Source organism: Chinchilla lanigera, unplaced genomic scaffold (assembly GCF_000276665.1).
Source record: "Chinchilla lanigera isolate Chin_1 unplaced genomic scaffold, ChiLan1.0 scaffold00019, whole genome shotgun sequence".
Classification (NCBI taxonomy): domain Eukaryota; kingdom Metazoa; phylum Chordata; class Mammalia; order Rodentia; family Chinchillidae; genus Chinchilla; species Chinchilla lanigera.
Genome location: NW_004955420.1, coordinates 14,295,768 through 14,303,530, shown reverse-complemented (window position 1 = coordinate 14,303,530; position 7,763 = coordinate 14,295,768). Strand labels below are relative to the sequence as shown.

At 44.7% G+C, this 7,763-nt stretch overlaps 1 protein-coding gene and 1 pseudogene across 1 annotated transcript in view; one reads left to right on the top strand and one right to left on the bottom strand.

Annotated features, from left to right (window-relative positions):
- Atp13a3 (ATPase type 13A3) overlaps nucleotides 1-7,687 on the bottom strand; it is a 79,482-nt gene extending 71,795 nt beyond the window's left edge. Inside the window, exons 1-2 of the mRNA XM_013513497.1 lie at nucleotides 7,563-7,687; nucleotides 7,023-7,066 (exon numbers count right to left, since the gene is read on the bottom strand). The gene's annotated coding sequence lies outside the window, so the exon portion shown is untranslated. The remainder of the gene's footprint in view (nucleotides 1-7,022; nucleotides 7,067-7,562) is intronic.
- On the top strand, nucleotides 5,060-5,431 carry LOC102029085 (annotated as a pseudogene).
- Nucleotides 7,688-7,763: the final 76 nt, after the last annotated feature.

Genomic DNA, 7,763 nt, shown 5'->3' with positions numbered 1-7,763 from the left:
AAAAGAAAAATCTTTTCACTTACGAGGAACCAGTGAACCATGTTTGGAAAAAAAATCAAATCTTTATATACATAAAAGTGTACAAATTTTCAAGTCTTTTTTTTCAATGTAGAAACAAAACTAAATGATGAAATGAAATAACATTTTAAAAAAGACATAGAGCCTAGCACAGTGGCACATGCCTGTAATCCCAGCACTCCAGAGGCTGAGGCAGGAGGATCACCTGAATTTGAGGCTAGCCTGTGCTACATAAGTGAATGCAAGGCCGGCCTAGACTACATAGTGGGACTCTGTTCAAAAAAATTAGGAAAAAAAAAGATACGGAAACATTTCAGTAATCGGTACATTTTGCACCATGCTGGGCATGAAACCCAGAGCCAAATGTGCCTGGGCTCCGCCACAGAGAAATACCCCAAGCCACAAAGCAGCACTTTAACATAAATATAGAGCACACAAGATCTGTAAGAAGGCACGGTGGCGCACACCTGTAATCCCAGAACTCAGGAGGCTAAGGCAGGAGGACTGGCACAAATTGAAGGCCAACTGGGGATGCATAGTGAGTTCAAGAACAGCCTGACTACACAGCAAGACCCTACCTCAAAAAACTAAAAGAGCAAGAAATGTACAGCTGCAGACCCAAAGTAAACACAAGGAATATATCTAATCTAATGAGTATTTAGGACCCCCAGCAGGGCAGGAGAGGTCTCATCTTTAGAAAAGCAGGCCTGGGATGGGGTGACAGTTCTAGAGTCTATCCTGAACAAACCACCTCCTTCTCTTGGATCTTTTTTTCTTGGTGGTACTAGACTTGAACCCAGGATCTCACTCAACCCAGGTGAGCTCTCTACCACCAAGCTCCACCCGGCCCCCGGCCCCTTTCTCCAGCAGAGCCTGGATCCGGCTCCCTGGGTCCTCCAGTGGGTCCGCACTGAAGTGGCCATCACTAAGCATATCCACGGACCTTGCTGCCTCGGCTCTGGATCCCACCCTCCCGGCCTCCTGCAACACTCCAATCCTGTCAGAGGCCCAGGTGTCTCCAAGTTGTCTCAAGTCCATACCCACGGTAAGCCATGTGCTGGGAACTCAAGAGGACAGTATGGCTTTCTTACTAATGAGAACGCACTGTTAGCAAAGCTCCAGACCTCCATGGGCTCACTGGGCCAGTCTCTTAGCAAGAATGGGCTCCGGGACAGCTGCTCTCTCATGTCCCTGCCCTGATGACCCACGAAGCTCTTCAAGGGGACACCTACCCTGGGAAGGACGGCTGGGGAATAAGTGCTGCCACTGCCAGAGAATAAGAGATCCGAGAATGAGATGTGGGATACAGCTTCCCTGCGTTCCTTCTTATCTGTGTGGCCTGGAACAATCACCTCACCTCTGTGAACTCAGAGGTACAGACAGCAATGCTGCTTAAGAAAGCCGGTGATAAAACATGTCTGTAATCTCAGCTATTGAAGAGGCTCAGGCAGAAGGAAGGACGGCACGTTCGAGGCCACTTGGGCAACTAGCAAGATCCTGTTTCAAAATAACATAACATAACATAAAGTGCTAGAGATGTTACGTAAGTGGCAGAGAGCTGCTGCCTGGCATGCCCAAGCCTCCAGGTTCAATCCCCAGTACTACAAAAACATTGGTAAAAAAGCACATAGTTTTGAGATGCATCATTACTAGAGTACAAAATAAAGACAATGGCGAAAAGAACACCCAATCAAGAAAGACGGTTCTGACCCCAAGCCCTGCACTAACATGCTGCTATAACAGCTCTACATCTATTACCTTTCAGCACTGTTCTGTTTTCTATTTTCTCACATCTCTTAATTTCAATGCTCAACTCCCCTAGGAAAGAAATAACTAAACCAAATAAAGAGGTCAGTTTGGGGGCTGGGGATTTAGCTCAGCGGCAAAGCGCCTGCCTGGCAAGCGCAAGGTCATGAGTTCGGTTCCCAGTACCGGAGAAAAACCAAAAAAAAAAAAAAAGAGGTCAGTTAATCTAGCTTGCTGTTACCAAGGCAGATTGTCTTTTACCTTACCACTCAACAATATATTTATTTAAAATTTCTGAAGAGTCTTTAGACATCAGCAAATTTCATACTATCTAATCAGAAAGTCCTACTTTATAGAGTTGCCTCACCTTTCCTGGAAATCTAACTTCTTTCCTAACCAAACTCTGAGTGCCACTTGATCATTTTAAAGCACAACCCACAGGGTAAGCATAAGAGTCAACAGGTCAAAAAAAAAAAAAAAAAAAAACAAAGAAGCCAGGCGTGGTGGCGCATGCCTGTAACCCCTGAGGCAGGAAGATTGTTGCAAGTTCGAGACCAGCCTGGGCTACAAAGTGAGCTCAAGGCCAGCCTGAACTACATAGTGAGATCCTGTCTCAAAGAGACAAAAAAAAAAAAAAAAAGTCAACAAGAGAGACAATTCCGACTGGCAGATGAACGTAGCAGTCTTCCAGCCTGCTGGGCTAATGCTTTAGCGGCTGGGACACTGGGCCAGGAGCTGCTTCTACGATGCTCCCAGGCGGGGCTGAGGGGTGTCCTCTGCAGAACTGTCCTGTGCACTCTGGCAACTTCCACCCTCAAACCACTTCCTTCTGTCTCAGACAGCTATTTGAACAGCTCTACCCTCCGTCCCATTTTTCTCCCTTCTTTCTTATTATCATAAAATCATTTTTTAAAATATCTCAAGAGATCACCATTTTTCCACTTACCAATTATTCATTCATTCAATTTTTCATGAATTATTCATTCATGACATTTTACATTACCTCTAAATTGTTTTGTTTTGTTTTTGAGACAGGTCTTGCTATACTGCCCAGGGTAGCCTCAAACTCCTGGGCTCTAGCAATCATCTTGCCTCACGTTCTGATTGGTGGGTACCTCAGGGCCTACCTACATCACCTCTATTTTTGATCTCACCAAGGTAAGTGTTTCAAACTCACACTTATTCTACCTAGGTACTTTACAGGTTATCATTAACCGTACAGGTTTTTGTTAACTTTATAAATGCTTTTCCCAAGAATTAAGCCCAGAACCGTTCACCTTTAAAAACCTAAATCTTAGCTAAAATATGCCAATTTTCCTCTCAAAACATGAAAACCTTCCAGTTAGAATCATAAGAATTATGTCCTTGCTCCTTGCATGTTACTTGGTAGATAGGCTAATCTGCAATATGGTTTTGAACACTACAGAGTTCCTCTCTCTACACACAGGCCAGTAAGTTCTAAATTAAAGTTCCCAAACCAAAAAGCTAAGTCCCGTCAGAAGCTAAGTGCCTCTTGGGTCCAAATTTAACCAGACAAGATACCCTACAGACTAGTCTCCTTAACCACAGAAGACACCCCCAAACCATGGGAAATACCAGCCTATTTTACACTGTTTTTGCTATACACACATACCTGCAGCAAAATTCAGTTTGTAAGTTAGGCAAACTAAGAGATTAACAGCAGTAAAAATTGAGTAAATTAACAATATACAATAGTCTCGCTCAGAGTACCCTACTTTCACCTTTTCAAAGGGAGCACTTTCAGATTTCTGTTATCCCCCATATCACTGCTGGTGCACTTCTGGGCCAGCGAGAGGTAAAAGGGTAATCTGAATTTGAACGCAGAAACAGCACGACACAGCTGGGAGGGGGCCGGCAGCACACAGGCCTTGCTGGGGACCATTCTCACCCCATGCTGGAAAGAGAGAGATTCTGTAACATTACTCAGACAGAAGAGGACCAAACTTAACACTTATGAATTATTTCTGGAATTTTCTATGTAATATTTTTGAACCACAGTGGCAACTGAAACTGCAGATAACAAAGCACGGATTAGGGGAGACTACTGTACTCAGAACATACCCCATCACTTGAATTCTAGTGACAACCAGGCCCCTGCCTTCACCAACGTCAACACCAAGTGACCTTCTTTTAGCATACCCAAGGAACTGTTAAGAGTCATAAGGGTGTTCTTTAATACTGATAAGCTCCTGACTCTTGTCCAGTCTACAGTCTGTCCACATAAAGGTCTCATAATTAGTCCCAATTAATTTATGCTACCAGCATAAGCAAAATCCGTTTTAGATAAAACACACCATCAAAATCCTCTTGAAAGTCCACCTCTGTCTTCCAAGATTTTAGAAATTTACAACCACTCTGTTGTAGTTTCCAAGAATAAAGTTCTGATTTCACCATCATCCAGAGTACTGAGAGTAACACAGACAACAAAGCAGTTCACAGGAGGCCCAAGGATGAGCACGCACTCTGAGTAAGTCTGGTCGCAGAGGAAATTCTGCTTCCACAGCAGTGCCATCTGGGGCAGATCTCCAAACATTACCAGTTATTTTAGGAATAAAGTTTACTCTTATTTTAAAATCCCACATTCACAATGGTCAGGCTACACAAGCAAGCTCCACTCAGTACATGGAACGGAAAAGCGAGAGGACCACTATGCACAGGACACATACTCCTTTCTCTTTTGTGAGGTGCTTGGGTCGGACGGAACCCCGGGCCTTGCCCACTTGAGGAAAGCTCTCAGCCACTGTGCCAAACCCCAGCCCTGCAAGTGCTCCTTCCTTCATGGATGACCTCAGCTAATCCTCAACCCCTCGAGGTGTTACCATTCTTTATTAATCAGGAAAGGAAAAAAAAATTTTTTTTTTTTTTGTCTTTTTGAGACAGGGTCTCACTACGCAGTTCAAGCTGGCCTTGAGCTCATTTTGTAGCCCATGCTAGTCTCGATCCTCCTGTCTCAGCCTCCCAAGTGCTGGGATTATAGGCTTGCACCACCATGCCTGGCAAAAGAAAAAATAGTTCAGGGCACTTAAGCAATTTACAGATAAGACTCTGAAGACAGCCGGAATCCAAGCTTAACATTATTGTCTATGACATACAAGTTTCTATCTCTAGGTTTATGGAATCTCAGTTCCCCATTTGCAAAGTGAGCTTTAAGTAAGATAATTCCTAGCAAGTGTATGTTTCAGAGCCTAGTATGCAGTAACCTCATTCAACAACTATTAGCCTTTTCTCACTCCCCAGCCATCTGGCAGCTGCTCTTGATTGAGGGCCATCCGCACCTAAGGCAGGAAGATGGTGGCCACAAAGAAGAAGAAAAAATCTCTGGAGTGCATCAACTCTAGGCTCCAGCTTGTTATGAAAAGTGGAAAGTACGTGCTGGGCTACAAGCAGATGCTGAAGATGATGAGACAGGAAAACGAAATTGGTCATCCTTGCAAACAACTGCCCAGCTCTGAGGAAATCTGAAATACAGTACTATACCATGTTGGCCAAAACAGGTGTCCACCACTACAGGGGCAATAATATTGAACTGGGTACAGCATGTGGAAAATACTACAGAGCATGCACACTGGCAATCACTGATCCAGGTGATTCTGCTATCATCAGAAACATGCCAGAACAAGACTGGTGAAAAATAAACCATGCAAAATTTTTCATTAATAAAACTCGCCAGAGCTTAAAAAAAAAAAAAACAACTGTTAGCTCCAGACTAAGTTAAGAGTTGCCAAGTGTAGCATAGCACACCTGTATCCCAGCATTCTGGGAGGCTGAGGCTGGAGGATCCAAGTTTGAGGCCAACCTGGGCAGCTCAGTAAGACTCTTGTCTCAAAAATCAAAAAAGGGCTGGGACTGTAGCTCAATACAAAGGCCTTGAGTTCAATTCCCAGTATGTCAAAAAAAAAAAGGTTAAGAAAATCACAAACTGAAGTCAGGTCTGAGTCCCAAGTCCAGCTCTTTTTTTCCACTATAATCTGCTATAGCTGTCAACACATCCCACTACACATAAGAATATTTAACACATGATGTGGATGGGAAATTCGTGTTGCCCAAATCAGATAACTAAAAGCTGACTAAACAGCTGAAGTATTTTAGCTGAGGCATCTGAGAAGCACAGCAAACAACTCATCAGCAGATAATGTTAGGGTCACAGACATTTGTTCTAATCACTACGACACCACTTTTCTACCTATGTTTCCTTCTATCCCATTTATTTCAAACCAGCTGTAAATTAAAACTTTCCTTATAACTTGCCTAAGCAATACCTGCTGGTTGGCCTGGATTAAGAAAATTGCACCTCCCATTCATAATATAACACAGTATCCATTTAAAGTTAATCGACTTTCATCTCAAAATAAACTGCTGCTTAATACTTTTATTTAATTATAACTTGTATCAAACAGTATGATTTTCTTGCACAGTCCCTAGGCTAAGACAGACACTGCCGTTCTATCAATGTTTAAAATCTCAACTGGTCCACCCTCAGCCTGATCTAATGGTGGATAATCTCCCCCTAAAAAGGACAGTAGCAAAGGTTATCTTCTACAACAATCATTATTAATAGGCTCACTATGTCAAACGACTTCCAGGAACTGAACAGCCTTAAAAAGGGGTTATTAAACAAAGATGGAATGCCCACACACATCTATTTTGGCAACAGTCTCCTATTCAGGAAGACAACAATCCTTTCTAAAGAATGCTGCATATGATACAGTCCAGTAAAACAAAATCAGTCCAGTAAAATAAAATGCATGTGCCTTGACAAAAAGCCTGAGCTCTAGCCAAAGGTAGAGTACTCTGAATTACACACATACTGGCCTCTCGCACAAAGAGCTTCACTTTAGCAAGAAACCCTTTGTTTATTTGCTTTTTCTTGAGACAGGGTCTCAGTATGCTGTGCAGGCTGACCTTGAACTCACAACCCTCCTGAGTGCAGGGATGATAGGCGTGCACCACCACGCCTATCAGCAAAATACCCTTTAGAAGACAATGTTCATCTTGAAAGGCCTTGCATTTCTGAGATTTTTGGAATGCTAATTTTCTGCCTCACAGATCTAAAATAGCCATTACATACTCCAGTATGTTCTACCCGTTTAGTTAGCAATCATGTGTGGCGCTCGCCAGTTTCTGCCTCTAGGTTTACAACTCCATCCCTATCCATTCATTTTGCACTAATATAACCACTAAATATAGCTCCAGGACAGTGGTGATCAGAAGCAGTTAATTATGTGAGTGATTCATACCTCCTAAGTCCAGACACCACGATCCTAGGATGTTTCTGTCAGATCTAAGGGAAGAGAAAACAATGCACACCTGTCACAAAAGCTTTCCAAATCCAGAAGCCCCAGGCTGAGTTACTGACAACTCCCAATCCTGTTCCCGCCCTCTCAACTCTGTCTCTATCCCCACACCCAAATTTTGAAAACCCAGGTGTCACGTTTCCACCAGAAGCTGACTGGAGAGAATGAAGAGCAACCAAGGGCGCACAAGCCAGGAACAGTGGCACACGCTTGCAATCCCAGCCCTGGGAAGGCTGACGCCGGACCGCGGCGGCGTTGGGAGGCCAGCCTGGGCTACCCGGTTCAAAGCCACACTGAACGACTACTAGGCAAGACCCTGTCTCCCAGAAAAGCACACTGGCCAGAAAAACAGCTGGAGTTTAGGGTTCTAAGTTCGTCTGGTCCTCGCTGCCAGATCGCCGAACAGTCAGAAGTGGCCTTTCCTCGCTGGGCCTCACTGAGTTTCTCCGTAAAACGAGGCGATCGGCAAAGCGCTCTACTTACTCCTCGGCGGCGGAGGACGAACCGGATTCTTAGAACCGCAGAAACCCGGCGCGGGCCAGGCCACCCCAGCTGCGATCGCTCACCACGCGATCGCTCACCACGCGGACTTCCAGCGGGATGGACCCCGCCCGGCGTCGCGCCCCAGCCCTCCCGGGCCTCCACGCCCCCCACGTGGACCCTGCCCCCGCCCCGCCCGTCCCC